The sequence below is a fragment of the Ovis canadensis genome, chromosome 1 (assembly GCF_042477335.2).
Source record: "Ovis canadensis isolate MfBH-ARS-UI-01 breed Bighorn chromosome 1, ARS-UI_OviCan_v2, whole genome shotgun sequence".
Lineage (NCBI taxonomy): Eukaryota > Metazoa > Chordata > Mammalia > Artiodactyla > Bovidae > Ovis > Ovis canadensis.
Window position 1 is genome coordinate 255,474,596 of NC_091245.1, and position 15,915 is coordinate 255,490,510.

The 15,915-nt window shown below is 42.9% G+C and overlaps 1 protein-coding gene and 1 pseudogene across 2 annotated transcripts in view; one reads left to right on the forward strand and one right to left on the reverse strand.

Annotated features, from left to right (window-relative positions):
* Positions 1–5,766, reverse strand: part of SLC35G2 (solute carrier family 35 member G2) — a 38,842-nt gene extending 33,076 nt beyond the window's left edge. The window contains exon 1 of one of the 2 annotated variants that reach the window (XM_069565075.1): positions 5,676–5,766. The gene's annotated coding sequence lies outside the window, so the exon portion shown is untranslated. Of the gene's footprint in view, positions 1–5,286; positions 5,371–5,675 lie in introns of those variants that run through there. The other variant, XM_069565084.1, reaches the window with a different exon arrangement.
* LOC138444388 (heterogeneous nuclear ribonucleoprotein A1-like) lies at positions 5,397–14,400 on the forward strand (annotated as a pseudogene).
* Positions 14,401–15,915: the final 1,515 nt, after the last annotated feature.

A 15,915-nucleotide genomic window follows, 5' to 3' on the forward strand; every position in this document is an offset into this window, starting at 1 on the left:
TTATAAGCTCCAATTAAGCTTATATTTGATTATGGCATATTCAGTTCAGTTCAGTCGCTCAGTCATTTGTAACTCTTTGTGACCCCATGGACTGCAGCACTCCAGGCTTCCCTGTCCATCACCAACTCCTAGAGCTTGCTCAAACTCATGCCCATTAAGTCAGTGATGCCATCCAATTATCTCATCCTCTGTCACCGCTTCTCCTCCTGTCTTCAATCTTTGCCAGCATCAGAGTCTTTTCCAGTGAGTCAGTTCTTTGCATCAGTTAGCCAAATATTGGAGTTTCAGCTTCAGCATCAGTCTTCCCAGTGAATATTCAGGACTGATTTCCTTTAGAATGGACGGGTTGGATTTCTTTGCAGTCCAAGGGACTCCCAAGAGTCTTCTCCAACATCACAATTCAAAAGTATCAATTCTTCGGTGCTCAGCTTTCTTTATAGTCCAACTCTCATATCCATACTTGACTACTGGAAAAACCATAGCTTTGACCAGATGGACCTTTGTCAGCAAAGTAATGTCTCTGCTTTTTAATATGCTGTCTAGGTTGGTCACAGCTTTTCTTCCAAGGAGTAAGCATCTTTTAAATTCATGGCTGAAGTCACCATCTGCAGTGATTTTGGAGCTCCAAAATACAAAGTTTCTCACTGTTTCCACTATTTCCCCATCTATTTGCCATGAAGTGATGGAACTAGATGCCATGATTTTAGTTTTTTGAATGTTGAGTTTTAAGCCAGCTTTTTCACTCTTCTCTTTCACTTTCATCAAGAGGGTCTTTTTTTCCTCTTGGCTTTCTGCCATAAGGGTGGTGTCATCTGCATATCTGAGGTTATTGATATTTCTCCCAGCAATCTTCCAGCTTGTGCTTCAACCAGCCTGGCATTTCTCATGATGTATTCTGCATATAAATTAAGTAAGCAAGGTGACAATATACAGCCTTGATGTACTCCTTTCTCAATACTCCTTTCTCAATATTCTCAATACATACATATATTTATATGTATACACATTTTCTTCATTGTCATATTTTCTTTCATCTACAAAAAATACTCTAAAGAATAGCTCATTTTTTAAAAGATTGGATAGTAACAGTTTGAAAATATGACAAGCTAAATGGCATTTAAATAAAAACACTTTCATTAAGTATTTTTTTATTAATTTGTATTGGAATATAATTGCTTTACAATGTTGTTAGTTCCTGCTGTTCAGCAAAGTGAATCAGTTATACATATACACATATCCCCTCTTTTTTGGATTTTCTTCCTTAAATAGGCCTAAATGGCCACCACAGAGCACTGAGGATAGAGTTCCTTTTGCTATACAGTAGGTTCTCATTAGTTATCTGTTTTACACATAATTATGCAGATATGTCAATCCCAATCTTCCAATTCATTCCACCTTCTCACCTCCTTGCTAAGTCACTTCAGTCATGTCTGACTCTGTGCAACCCCGTGGACGGCAGCCCACCAGGCTCCCCCATCCCTGGGATTCTCCAGGCAAGAACACTGGAGTGGGTTGCCATTTCCTTCTCCAATGCAGGAAAGTGAAAAGTGAAACTGAAGTTGCTCCGTCGTGTCCAACTCTTTGTGACCCCATGGACTGCAGCCCACCAGGCTCCTCTGTCCATGGGATTTTCCAGGCAAGAGTACTGGAGTGGGGTGCCATTGCCTTCTCCGTCACCTCCTTGATATCCATACGTTTGTTTTCTACATTGGTGCCTCTATTTCTGCTTTACAGATAAGTTCATCTCTTCCATTTTTTCTAGATTCCACATATAAGTGCCACTATATGATATTTGTTTTTCTCTTTCTGACTTACTTCACTCTGTATGACAGTCTCTAGGTCCATCCTCATCTCTGCAAATGGCACAATTTCATTCCTTTTTATGGCTGAGTAATATTCCATTGTGTATATATGCCATAACTTCTTTATCCATTCATATGTTGACAGACATCTAGGTTACTTCCTTGTCCTGGCTATTGTAAATATTGCTGCAGTGAACATGGGGGTGCATGTATCTTTTTGAATCATTAAATATTTAGAAACTGAATAAGTATTAAAAGGTTCAAACATGTTACTCCTCGTAGAAGACAAGCCTATGTACATGTGGGTTAATATAAGCAATTACTTCTCACAAAGCCATCGTCAATAGAATTTTACATCTAGTAATGAAATGAATTTAAAAAGGAAAATGGGAGTATAAACCTAGAATTTAAAATGTAATATTTTTATAATATCATGAAGCATAGTAGATTATCTTTATTATAGAAGGATGGAGTTGGTGATGGACAGGGAGGCCTCGTGTGCTGCGGTTCATGGGGTCGCAAAGAGTTAGACACGACTGAGTGACTGAACTGAACTGAACAACCAAATGTAAATGTCAGATATTATAAAGGGTAAAAAGATAGATTTGACTATATAAAATGTGAAATTTTCTATACAGCAGAAAATATAATAAAGTTTAAAAATTTTTTTTAAGTCAGGAAAAAAGTTGCAACATATGCAACCAAATCTTTAGCATCTGAAGAATTTTCACAAATAAGAAAAAGCCTATAAGCATACCAACAGAAAAATAAAGCTATGAGCTGGAAACTCACAAAAGAAAAATAAGTATAACCAGTAAGTATATAAAAAGATGCTCTTTACTGCCTATCCAATTGACCAAAAACCTTATTTTGGTAATAGTGTGGGGATTCTGACATTCTAATTCAGTTTTTATACTGGTATATATTGGTCCATCTTTTCTGTAGCACAATCTAGAAATATCATTCTTCCAACAAATATTTCTTGAATACACATATATCTAACATTGTGTAGATGCTAAGAACATAGTAAAAAATAAAACAGACAAGGGAGGAGATAAGAAATAATTAAAGAAATAAACAAATCAATGTATCAAAAATAAAACATACATATCCACTGAACCATCAATCTCACTTCTAGGAATTTTTTCCAAGGATATAATCAAGCGCACAAATATTTGCTCAAAGATACTATTTGCAGCACGGTATAATAGCAAAAATCAGAAATAAATAAATGTTCTTTATTATGAGATTATTTAAATAAATTGCTCTGCTTACATAGTACAATATTACACAACACTTAATAATGATGACCTAGTTTTATATGTATTGATTTGAAAGACATTAGTGATAAATTATACAGTGAAAATGCAACCAACAGAAGATTGGTTCATTTAAAATACATGTGGATTTATTTAAAAGAAAATCCGTTTGAGTATAGAAGTGTCCTAAAAAACTAAAAATATAATTACCATAATGATCCAGGAATCTCACTCCTGGACATTCATCCAAAAAAGATGAAAGCTCTAATTCAAAAAGATACGTGTACCCCAATGTTCATAGAGGCACTGTTTACAATACCTGAGACACTGAAGCAACCCAAGTGTCCATCAACAAATGAATGCATAAAGAAGATGTGGTACATATATATAGTGGAATATTACTCAGCCATAAAAGAATGAAGTAATGTCATTTGCAGCAATATGAATGGAGTGACAGATTAACATACTAAGTGAAGTAAGTCAGAGAAAGACAAATATTACATCACTTGTATGTGGAATCTAAAAAATAATACAAATGAACTTATTTACAAAACAGAAACAGATTCACAGACATAGGAAACAAACATGGTTACCAAAAGGAAAGGGTGGCATAAGTTGGAATATGGGATTAAAAGATGCACACTACCAAATATAAAATAGATAAATAACAAAGATTTACTGTATAGCACAGGGAACTACATTCAATATCATATAATAAACTATAATGGAAAAGAATCAGAAAAAAGAATATAATGCATAATGTATAATTGAATCACTTGCTGCACTCACACAATATTGTAAGTCAACTATAATTCAGTTTTTTAAAAATATATTTACAATATTTTTCTCTGGTTTTATGTATTGCCCTATAACCCAAATTTCTTAACAATGAGCATACATTTTATTAGAGAAAAACCACAGCTATTCAACATTTTGAAGAGCATATATGTAGTCTTTACAGAGTTCACAAAGTTTATCCCACCAGTATCATTGAGATTATCAGCATTGTGATACACCTTAGTCATTATTTCCTTCAGGTTATAACTTTCCATAAGATTGTTGGCTAGCTATTGTTTCCTATTAAATTTGTCATTAATTCTTTTTGTTTGGAAACAAACAAAAGAAACCTGGAAACAGATGATTATGAAACTTAATGGTTCTGAAGAGTTCAGAAATACTAAAGGTGTCAAAAATAAAGATAGATTATAAAAAAGTTCTGGAAAACGTGTAATTTGTAGTATGTGATGGCGCTGAAAACCAGTAAGTGTATTTACATGTGTGTAATGTTTGTGTGTATATACTCACACACGCATCCTGCATATGCTATGTATTTGCATATGTGAGAGTTCTTTATGCTCACCCTGTGCCCTTGTAGGTAAATCAAGCCTGTTAGGCATATGCTTTATCTGCACCCCCAGGACGAGCCACATTTGCCTTCAGTTATCTTCAGGAAACAAGCATCAACTCATCCGAAAAGGGTTACACTGTCGAACGGGCGCTACTCTGGCCACCTGCCTTGGAGGCCGGCTATTTCTGGCAAAGGTGGGGCGTAGAACCGCAAGGCAGGCCGCCTCCAGGGAACTAAGCCGACAAAGAAGAAGCTGGAGGTACTTCAGCACCACGGACACGGGCAACCCCAATCAGGTCCTTTAGAGCCTAAAGACAGCCGACACCTCCCCTTCCCCAAGCGCTCCCAGACCTCTCCGCCCAGTGCGTCACTGTCTCTGGGCCCTCAATCGTCACTCAGTCGCCAGCTCTTCATCCCGCTCCCCCGCCACCCCCAGCAAAAGCCTGGACACAGATGCGAGTCTGCGCAGCCCCCCTACTCGCCCTTCTTGCTGGCCCCCGCCACCCCTCCATCCTCCTCTCTCCAAAGAGGCCACACGGGCGCACGTGGCGTAGAAACCCTACGGCCCAAAGGCGGGTCAGGGAGGGGTGACACTTTCCTCCTCGGAGCTGAGGGAGGCTGCGTGGACTTGCCCTGCGCCTCTAGCCACCACACTCGGCGGCGGCCTGGCCCTTCCTCCACTACTCCTTGCCCTTGCCTTTCATTGGCGAAAGATCCCGCTATACCGTTTATTCTCTGCGAAAATCTAACCATGCAGACAGGCGTCCAAGAGTCGGCAACATAGTAAAGGAAAATACTCATTCTTGGCCTTATTTCTAAAACCACCCAGCATTCTTTAAAAGTTTGAAATTGATGGCATGGCGCCACAGGGACTCACCCTGGTTTGGGTGGGCTCGGGCGTGAGGAAAGCAAGAGCCCTGGCCTTTATCAGAGAAGTACACAGACACGCGACGGTGGCAGGAAGCGGGGGCGCAGAGGCCGTAGCGGATGCTGACCCTACCGAACCCGTGTCCAGGTGTTCCGAGGGCGCAGCGCTGGGAAGCGGGGGCCCCGTGGACCCTCAGGCGTCGCGCAGAGCCCGGGAGAAAGGGTGTGAAGGGGGCGGGGCGCTTCACCCGGGTCCGGCCCAGGCCCCAGAGAGGGGCTCGGCCTCAGGTGCCTCGGCTGAAAGCGAGTGTGTGCGCTTCCCCACTCCTTATGGGTGGGGGCGGCCCGGCAGGCAGGACCAAGTCCCCAGTCTGCGGTGCTGACCGGCGGCCGGGTTACCTGCGTGTCGCGGCGAGGAAGGCGCGAACCGGTGCTCCGGCCGGGGCTGCCCGCTGCCGCGCGCCTAGTCCAGGCTCTGAGCCCGCTGGGGCCACCGCGGGCTTCGCCGGGAAAGCCGCGGCCCGGGCGGCGGAGGCCGCGGGGCTGGGCGGGGAGAGGGGCGTCGCCCGCGCGGACACTGCGCCTGCGCTCTCTGCGGCTCCCCCGTCCCTCACCCGCAGGTGCCCCAGTGGAAGACGACTGGGGGCGCCGGGTATTCGGGCCGAGTTGAGGGACTTCCCCTACGCGCACGGCGGGAGGGCCCAGGAGCCGGGAGACTGCCTTCCCGGACCGCCAGAGCCTACGCCCTCAGAAACACGCCCTTGGAGAGACCAGATTCGAAGCAATCGCCAGCCAGCCCGAGTGACTTGGTTTTCTGGAAGGGGGCAGGGAGGCAGCCTCAATCTATTTCCACCGTTCTATTTGTGTTTAAGGTCGCAAGTCGATTCCTTGATATTTAAAATATGTCTCAGTTCAGTTCAATTCAGTGGCTCAGTCGTGTCCGACTCTTTGCGACCCCATGAATCGCAGCACGCCAGGCCTCCCTGTCCATCACCAACTCCTGGAGTTCACTCAGACTCATGTCCATCGAGTCGGTGATGCCATCCAACCATCTCATCCTCTGTCATCCCCTTTTCCTCCTGCCCCCAATCCCTCCCAGCATCAGAGTCTTTTCCAATGAGTCAACTCTTCGCATGAGGTGGCCAAAGTATTGGAGTTTCAGCTTTAGCATCATTCCTTCCAAAGAACACCCAGGGCTGATCTTCAGAATGAACTGGTTGGATCTCCTTGCAGTCCAAGGGACTCTCAAGACTATTCTCCAGCACCACAGTTCAAGAGCATCAATTCTTCGGCACTCACCTTTATTCACAGCCCAACTCTCACATCCACACATGACCACAAAAAAACCATAGCCTTGACTAGATGGACCTTTGTTGGCAAAGTAATCTCTCTGCTTTTGAATATGCTGTCTAGGTTGGTCATAACTTTTCTTCCAAAGAGTAAGCGTCTTTTAATCTCATGGCTGCAGTCACCATCTGCAGTGATTTTAGAGCCCTCCAAAATAAAGTCTGACACGGTTTCCACTGTTTCCCCATCCATTTCCCATGAAGTGATGGAACCGGATGCCATGATCTTCGTTTTCTGAATGTTGAGCTTTAAGCCAACTTTTTCACTCTCCTCTTTCACTTTCATCAAGAGGCTTTTTAGTTCCTCTTCACTTTCTGCCATAAGGGTGGCATCATCTGCATATCTGAGGTTATTGATATTTCTCCCAGCAATCTTGATTCCAGCTTGTGCTTCTTCCAGTCCAGTGTTTCTTGTGATGTACTCTGTATATAAGTTAAATAAGCAAGGTGACAATATAGAGCCTTGACATACTCCTTTTCCTATTTGGAACCAGTCTGTTGTTCCATGTCCAGTTCTAACTGTCGCTTCCTGACCCGCATATAGGTTTCTCAAGAGGCAGGTCAGGTGGTCTGGTATTCCCATCTATGCCCCAACCAGTAACGCTGAAGAAGCTGAACAGTTCTATGAAGACCTACAAGACCTTTTAGAACTAACAGCGAAAAAAGATGCCCTTTTCATTATAGGGGACTGGAATGCAAAAGTAGGAAGTCAAGAAACACCTGGGGTAACAGGCAAATTGGGCTTTGGAATACGGAATGAAGCAGGGCAAAGACTAATAGAGTTTTGCCAAGAGAACACACTGGTCATAACAAACACCCTCTTCCAACAACACATGAGAAGACTCTACACATGGACATCACCAGATGGTCAACACTGAAATCAGATTGATTATATTCTTTGCAGCCAAAAATGGAGAAGTTCTACACAGTCAGTAAAAACAAGACCAGGAGCTGACTATGGCTCAGATCATGAACTCCTTATTGCCAAATTCAGACTTAAATTGAAGAAAGTAGGGAAAATCACTAGACCATTCAGGTATGACCTAAATCAAATCCCTTATGATTATACAGTGGAAGTGAGAAATAGATTTAAGGGACTAGATCTGATAGAGTGCCTGATGAACTATGGACAGAGGTTTGTGACATTGTATAGGAGACAGGGATCAAGACTATTCCCATGGAAAAGAAATGCAAACAAGACTATTCCCATGGAAAAGAAAGGCAAAAAAGCAAAATGACTGTCTGGGGAGGTCTTACAAATAGCTGTGAAAAGAAGAGAAGTGAAAAGCAAAGGAGAAAAGGAAAGATATAAGCATCTGAATGCAGAGTTCCAAAGAATAGGGAGGAGAGATAAGAAAATATGTCTATCATCATTAAATCATGGTCTGGAAAGGTCTTCCAGCATCCCAGACTGGAAGTTTTACCCATAAGGTTTCTCGGGGGAGGGTCTTGACACTCCAGAGCTGGCTCCTGAACTGAGTTTTATGCACCCCAATCCTGTGCTGAATGAATACAGCTTCTTGACTACAGACCTGGTCATCAAAGCAATGGACTAGATGGGTCAAGAGGACTGGCAAGAAGGCCAGCATCACAGGCCAGACAAGAAAGGGTGATGCCTGAACCAAGGTGCCAGCTGCGGGAAGAGATAGGAAGTGACTGCTGGTTTTCCCCATGTCCTTCGAGACCCACTCACCACTCTGCTCTGTGACTCAGGGCTGACTTTTAGGGATGACATCAACTATCCTCTGGCTTTTTGCCTGGTGTTGGTCAATGGAAGATGATCACAGGAGATGGATCACAGTGCTTGAACGCTAAGTAGCTTCAGTCTTGTCCCACTTTTTGTGACCCAATGCAACGTAGCCTGCCAGGCTCCTCTGACCATGTGGATTCTCCAGGTGAGAATACTTGAATGGGTTGCCATTTCCTTCTCCAGGGGATCTTCCTGACCTAGGGATTGAACTCAGGTCTTCTGCAGCTCCTGCTCTGCAGACTGATTCTTTACCACTGAGCCACCAATGGATCACAAGGCAGGATTATTATTCAGGACCTCCCCCTTGTAGCATCAGAGGGCCACTCTGTTAGCTGTGTCTGCATTCTTAATCTGACTTCCATTTCTCCAACCCTGTGGCCTTCTCCTACATTTCTCTCTTAGTTCTGTTTCCCACCTGCTGCCTCTGCCCCTACAGACCTGAGGCTAGTTATGGCTCCCAGTACGTGCATGTTCAGTGGATCTGTGGTGTCTGACTCTTTGTGACACTATGGACTATAGCCCACTAGGCTCCTCTATCCATGGGATTCTCCAGGCAAGAATATTGGAGTGGGTTGTGGTGCCCTCCTCCAGGGGATCTTCCCAACCCAGGGATGGAACCCAGGTCTTCTGCATTGGCAAGTGGATTCTTTACCATTGAGCCACCTGGGAAGCCTATGGTTCCCAGAGGTTTCCTTTAACCCTGCCCAGATCTTTTAAAATAGTACCTTCGCTAAATTCTCAACTATCCCCTGGATGTGCCATGCCATCGTTATTGTCCCACCTTTTTCCTACCATTCCAAGTTACTATAACAGACTTTGACTTTATTGTGGCTGGGAAGATTCATTTTTTTAAAAAAAATGTGTCAAAGAAAGATGAGACTTTTAAAAGGTGGGATGTCTCCCAGACTCATCTTGATAGTTCTCAGGCTCTGGGCAGTCATCATGGTGGTCTCCCCACTGACTTCCCCAGCCTGAGGGCATCAAAGGCAGTTTGAGTAGACCCAAGAATGTGGTTCAGACTACTCACCATCTATGTGTTCACAAAAGGGCTGGGAGTCGTCTGAGTGTACAGCATAGTGGAACTTTTGGATGCCTCTTAATGTAGAGACAATCTAGACCTTTATGGAGCAAGAGCTGGTGCCCTTCCAACTGCAGCTGGGCTGCTTTTGAATGAGTCAAAATCCTTGGAACACTTAAAGAGTCTTGGGCACAGTGTCTGAAAAAAATGTGTTTGAGAAGGAGCTGCTGAGTGAGGCAATTGTCAATGAGAGTTTCCAGCTGTTTCTGTAGAAAACCCAAAGAATGTTCCCAAAGAGGGAGAAATGAAAGGCAATAGTGAGTAGCAATTGCCCATAGCACTCATGTTAGCTGGGTTTCCTGACCAGTCCTCTGACTTGTAAGGACAATCAAACTGGTTTAACTAACTTAATTTTTCCTCACCCCACCCCACCCTCTTAAACAAATCATACAGACAAAACCAAACACTGAGGCACTATCTTGACAAAATTTACTGAAAGGTAACCTCAGGAGTAGCTGTTTGCAAACAAAATTAATGTCCACTATTTGTACTGAATGCAAATGAGGCCAGGACAGAAAATTTAACATGTATTTTTGGCCTTTCATCAGTTTGAAGAGGAAGGATCCTTTGTTGTTCAGAAAGCAGCCTGGGCACTAACTGTGCTGATCTAGGTAAGGAGCAGAGGTATAGAAGCAAAAGGAGCCTTGGAAGGCTAGACTGATGCACAAAACTCAGCTAGGGCTTATGTTGCTCTTGAAGGAAGTGGAGGAGGAAGAGAACCTGAAAAGTTTTGAGAATCAGAGTGAGAAAAATGAAGATAGAGAGTAATCTGAGTTTAAGAGAGGTTTCTGGGAGGTTTGAGACAGTAAAACTAGAAGTTTAGCACAGCTGCCATTCTGAATGATACTGAGAGATACAGAGAAACAAGAAAAATGATTTTTAGATATTTTGTTTTGTGTATTAAGTGGAATTCTTCTTTTGTGCTATAATATTGAGAACTTTTTTCTGGCAAGTGTCAAAAATGCAAACTGATTTAACTCAAAAAAATATATAAATAGATAACTTCAGGTATGGCTGGATCCAGATAGTGCAAACAATGTTATCAAATATGGTCCTTCCCTCTCTGTTGCCTTCAAAGTGTTTATTCTCATGCAGTGATTTTTCCCCACCTCCTCACCTTTCCCCAGTGTTGAACCTATATTATCCTTATAGCTAATCATTCCAGTAGAAACAAAGTACGTATTTCCTAGTAGTTCCAATAAAATCTTATTCTCATTAGCAAACTCTGGATTATATCCTCAAACATATGCTTTAGTCCAGAGGACCAAGAATGGGGGATGAGTCATTCTCCAAAGGAAAATCAAAGTTCTATTATCAGAAAAAAACTGTAAAATGATAGGCAGGTGGAAAATAGAACATGTCCACTACAAGTTCTTCTCAAAGAAACTTCAGTTAAGATTTACATTTGCTTTTACTGACAAACAACTAATCTCAAAAATATACAAGCAACTTATGCAGCTCAACTCCAGAAAAATAAACGACCCAATCAAAAAATGGGCCAAAGAACTAAATAGACATTTCTCCAAAGAAGACATACGGATGGCTAACAAACACATGAAAAGATGCTCAACATCACTCATTATTAAAGAAATGCAAATCAAAATCACAATGAGGTACCACTTCACGCCAGTCAGAATGGCTGCAATCCAAAAGTCTGCAAGCAATAAATGCTGGAGAGGGTGTGGAGAAAAGGGAACCCTCCTACACTGTTGGTGGGAATGCAAACTAGTACAGCCACTTTGGAGAACAGTGTGGAGATTCCTTAAAAAGTTGCAAATAGTACTACCTTACGACCCAGCAATCCCACTGCTGGGCATACACACCGAGGAAACCAGAATTGAAAGAGACACATGTACCCCAATGTTCATGGCAGCACTGTTTATAATAGCCAGGACATGGAAACAACCTAGATGTCCATCAGCAGATGAATGGATAAGAAAGCTGTGGTACATATACACAATGGAGTATTACTCAGCTGTTAAAAAGAATTCATTTGAATCAGTTCTGATGAGATGGATGAAACTGGAGCCGATTATACAGAGTGAAGTAAGCCAGAAAGAAAAACACCAATACAGTATACTAACACATATATACGGAACTTAGAAAGATGGCAGTGACGACCCTGTATGCAAGACAGCAAAAAAGACACAGATGTGTATAACGGACTTTTGGACTCAGAGGGAGAGGGAGAGGGTGGGATGATTTGGGAGAATGGCATTGTAACATGTATACTATCATGTAAGAATCGAATCGCCAGTCTATGTCAGACGCAGGATACAGCATGCTTGGGGCTGGTGCATGGTGATGACCCAGAGAGATGTTATGGGGAGGGAGATGGGAGGAGGGTTCATGTTTGGGAACGCATGTACACCTGTGGTGGATTCATGTCAATGTATGGCAAAAACAATACAGTATTATAAAGTAAAATAAAGTAAAAATTAAAATTAAACAAACAAAAAAGATTTACGTTTGCTTTTCAATTTTTTTTAATATTAGAATTGTGTTTCTTTTGAAAATGACATAATGTTGACATGAGAAGCATGGCAGCTGAAATGTTCTTTCAACTAAAAAAATACAGTGAAATATCTTGCTGTTCCTACAGAAAGAGGTGCCAGAAAAGATTTTTAAAATATATTTTTGTTCTGAGTTTCCATATACATACAGCCTCCATTTAAAAGCCTCTTTTCTGATCCCGGGAAATGGTTCAAATTCCTGAAAGCCTGAAGAAGTAGCTAGAGTTCCTGATTACCATTGTGAAAATACATGTTTCCCCCATCAATGCCACCACAACTTCACTCTTGGGATTAGACACAAAGCCCAATACTTGTAGCATTCTGGGCTAGACAGCTAAGAATTGGTTTGCATATCCACACAGGGCGGCACACAGTAACAACCCATTTCAGGAACACTCAGATTTTCATAACTCAAATGCTCCTCTGTATGGGAATTCTCCAGGTAAGAATACTGGAATGGGTTGCCATTTCCTTCTCCAGGGGATCTTCCTGACCCAGGGATCCAACCCTGGTCTCCTGCATTGCAGGCAGAATCTTTACCAACTAAGCCACCAGGGAAGCCCCAAATACCTGGCACACCACCACAAACCTTGAAATATGTGTGACAACTTGCTGTCTCAAAGATCAAGCACTTGCGTTAGCCTTCAAATTGTGTACAAAACAAAGGGCACCAACAATATACAGAGCTGTCTGTTTTCCCCTCAATCAATTCTTTCTTTGTTATCATTTAGTACCCTATTACCACATTTGCGTGTGGCTCATCTGGTAAAGAATCAACCTGCGATGTGGGAGACCTGGGTTCAATCCCTGGGTTGGGAAGATCCTCTGGAGAAGGGAAAAGCTACCCACTCCAGTATTCTGGCCTAGAGAATTCCACTGACTATATAGCCCGTGGGGTCACAAAGAGTTAGACACAACTGAGCAATTTTCACTTCACCGCATTTGCTGACTACACCATTTACTAGCTCTGTGCTTCAGATTCCTTATGAGAAAAAGGGCCACTGATAATCTACTACACAGGGGTGTTATCAGGATTAAATTAATTAATACATGTAAAGTGTTGAGGAGGACAATGTTGGGCACTCAGTAAGCACTAAATTAATGTTTGCTTTTATGATTACAGGGGCCCAAATGTACATCCCTCTCCACAAGTAAAACATGTGGAAAAAAAATCTGTGGAGATCGTATCTAAAGAGAATGTTGTATAGGGAGAATATTTGTTCATTCCGCTTCAGAGACCTTAAGGAAATTCAAATCCAGTGCTGAAAGACCCTCTATTTTTTTTTAATATGAGGTAGAAATCTTGATTTATTTTCAGTTTTACCACAAGGCTTGATGGATCTTAGTTTCCCCACCAGGGATGGAACCCTGGTCCATAGCAGTGAAAGCATCAAGTCCTAACCACTGCTGGACCACCAGACAATTCCCAGAAATCTTGATACTTAAAAAAATGTATTGCTTTTCTTTGCGCATGGATGCCTCAGAATAATCATCGTTGAAGTGTACCCCTTTCCAAATCTGAGTCTCTCAAAGAGCCCGAACAGCTGTGGAAGCTCTTCATCAGAGGACTGAGCTTTGAAACAACCAATGAGAGTCTGAGGAGCCATTTTCAACAACAGGGAGTGCTCACAGACTGTGTGGGAATGAGGGCTCCAAACCCCAAATGCTCCAGAGGCTTCCAGTTTGTCAGGTACGCCGCCGTGGAGGAGGCGGATGCAGCCATGAACACAAGGCCACACAAGGCAGATGAAAGAGTCTTTGGAACCAAAGCAGGCCGCCTCAAGAGAAGATTGTCAAAGATCTGCTTCCCACTGAACTGGGAAAAAGAGTTTTGTTGGTGGCATTAGAGAAGACACTGAAGAATGTCACGGAAGAGATTATTTTAAATAATATTGGAAAATTGAAGCAATTGAAATCACAGCTGACTGAGGCAGTGGCAAAAAGAGAGGCTTTTGTAACCTCTGATGACCCTGACTCCATAGGCAAGATTGTCATTCCGAAACACCACACTGTGAATGGCTACAAGCGTGAAGTAAAAAAAGCCCTATCTTAGCAAGAGATGGCTAGTGCTTCATCCAGCCAAAGAGATCGACCTGGTTCTGGAAACTTTGGTGGCAGTCATGGAGGTGGTTTTGATGGAAATGACAACCTTGGTTGTGGAGGACGCTTCAGTGGTCGAAGTGGCTTTGGTGGGAGATGTGGGGGTGGTGGATACGGTGGCAATGGGGATGGCTATAATGGGTTTGGTAATGATGTAAGCAATTTTGGAGGTGGTGGAAGCTACAGTGATCTGGGCAGTTATGACAATTGATCTTCAAATTTTGGACCCATGAAAGGAGGAAACTTTGGAGACAAAAGTCCTGGCCCCAGTGGTGAAAGTGAAAGTGAAGTCGCTCTCTCTCAGTCGAGTCCGACTCTTTACGACCATCGACTGTAGCCTATCAGGCTCCTCCGTCCATGGGATTCTCCAGGCAAGAGTGCTGGAGTGGATTGCTATTTCCTTCTCCAGGGGATCTTCCCCACCCAGGGATCGAACCTGGGTCTCTCGCATTGTAGGCAGACAGTTTACTGTCTGAGCCACCAGGGAAGCCCCAAACCACGAGTTACTATGGCCGTGACAGAAAGTTTTAATTACTGCCAGGAAACAAAGGTTAGCAGGAGAGGAGAGCCAGAGAAGTGACAGGGAGGCCACAGGTTACAACTGATTTGTGAACTTTCAGGCAAGCACAATGATGGCAGGGCCTAGCTGCTACGAAGAAAGCGTGTTTTAGACAATACTCATGTCTATGGGGAGAAGGCAATGGCACCCCACTCCAGTACTCTTGCCTGGAAAATTCCATGGACGGAGGAGCCTGGTAGGCTGCAGTCCATGGGGTCACGAAGAGTCGGACACGACTGAGCGAATTCACTTTCACTTTTCACTTTCACGCATTGGAGAAGGAAATGGCAACCCACTCCAGTGTTCTTGCCTAGAGAATCCCAGGGACAGGAGGAATCTGGTGGGCTTCCGTCTATGGGGTCGCACAGAGTCGGACATGACTGAAGCGACTTAGCAGCAGCAGCAGCAGCAGCATGTGTATGGGCGAAAAAACTCGAGGATTGTATTTGTAACTAATTGTATAACAGGTTGTTTCAGTTTTTGTTCTGTGCAAAGTGTAAAACATTCCAACAAAGGATTTTAATGTAGATTTTTTCTTTTGCACCCATGTTGTCAATTGCTAAATGTAATAGTCTGCTCATAATGCTGAATAAATGTGTCTTTTTAAAAATGTGCTGTGTAAGGTTAGTCTACTCTGAAGCCATTTTGGTGAACTACCCCAACAGTGTGGAGTTAGAATTCCTTCAGGGTGATACTAGGTTCCATTCAAAATTTATTTGCAACCTGCTTTGGTGGAGAAGCTCTTGTCTTCAGAAACCTTGGTGCAGCTGAGCTGACAGTTACTGTCTTGTGACCTGGAGTTCACTGTTAAGAGGGTCACCCATACAAAATATTCCAGTGTATATATCTGCCATATTTTCTTCATCCATCTGTCAATGGGCATTTAGGTCTTTTCCATAACTTGGTTATTGGAAATAGTGCTGCTATGAACACAGGGGTATCTGTATGTTAAAAAAAATTATTGGAGTATAGTTGTTTTACAATGTTGTGTTAGTGTCGACCATACAGCAATTTGAATCAGCTATACATGTGTATGTATGTACGTGTATACATACATACGTATATCTCCTCTTGTTTGGTTTTCCTTCGCATTTAGGTCACTGTGGAGCATTCCCTGCGCTATACAGTAGGATCTCATTAGTTATCTATTTTATACATAGTGTCAATAGTGTATATTTATCAATCCCAATCTCCCAGTTCATTTCACCACCACCCCTTTCTCCCTTGGTTCAGTTCAGTTGCTCAGCTGTGTCCAACTCTTTGCGACCCCATGAACTGCAGCATGCCAGGCCT